The 1013-nt window shown below is 49.8% G+C and overlaps 1 protein-coding gene across 3 annotated transcripts in view; it reads left to right on the top strand.

Moving 5' to 3' along the window:
- Nrap (nebulin related anchoring protein) overlaps positions 1-1013 on the top strand; it is a 69527-nt gene that overhangs the window by 27412 nt on the left and 41102 nt on the right. The gene's annotated exons all lie outside the window — the stretch shown is intronic.

Here is a 1013-nt window from a genome sequence, read left to right as displayed (position 1 = left end):
CACCGCCACCACCATCACTGTCACCACCACCACCAACGCCGCCGCCGCCGCCGCCACCGCCACCACCGCCACCGCCACCACCATCACCACCACAACTGCTGCCACCCACTGTTTAGTAATTAAACCTCATTATAGCATTCAGTGGGGAGCGAATCATATCTAACCATAGAGGGGTTAGACAGTGAGTGTATAGTTGATTGTGATGATATTCTGGGTGGATCCTGTGGTCCATAAGCATGAAGCATTCAAAATCTTTGCCAGGCGGAGGGGCATCCCAGGCTCCAACCAACTGGAATGTTGTTGCCTGTAAATAACTGGAGATTGACAAGTATCAGTGTGAACCACCATGGCAGGCTGGTCGCAGGGCCTCTGGGAAAGTAGAGTGTGCTACTGGAAGAGACACCTGTAGTTTTCGGTCATGTCTCTTACCCAGTGCAAAGCATACGCAATGGAATCATGAGTCCTCAGTTCCTGCTTTATCCTTCCCTAGCCATGCGATGAAGCCATGCAGCTCAGCTGAGCAACTAAGCATAGTTCCCTGACAGGCCATGGATGGAGTGAAGTAAGGGAGCTGCCATCAAAGTCACCCATTTAGATGTGCGTGGTCATAAAGCTTAAAGAGTCAGGGAGAATTAGATTGAACTTCGATTTCAATGAACAACAAATTGTTATATGTGAGTGAGTAGCTGCAATCCAAAGCCACGTGGTAGCCAATGATAGTGGTGGAAGAACAGTGAGTTAGACCCCAGAGCTCTTACTACCCTGCACCCTATTTTCCTACTGCTGGACATTGTCTCCCTCACCATATAACCAGTGCCACCATCATCATCTCTGCTACCAGCAACTTCACCACCACTACCACCATCACCACCACAGCCATCAGCACCACTACTGTCATCATTACTGCCACTGCTGTCACCACGACTGTCACTAACATCATGACCCTGTCATCATCACCACCACTGTCACCACAACTGTCACTAACATCATGACCCTGTCATCATCACCACCAC

This window comes from Microtus ochrogaster, chromosome 8 (assembly GCF_000317375.1).
Source record: "Microtus ochrogaster isolate Prairie Vole_2 chromosome 8, MicOch1.0, whole genome shotgun sequence".
Taxonomy (NCBI): Eukaryota; Metazoa; Chordata; class Mammalia; order Rodentia; family Cricetidae; genus Microtus; species Microtus ochrogaster.
Note: the sequence above shows the minus strand (reverse complement) of the source record. Positions and strands in the feature narration are given on the sequence as shown.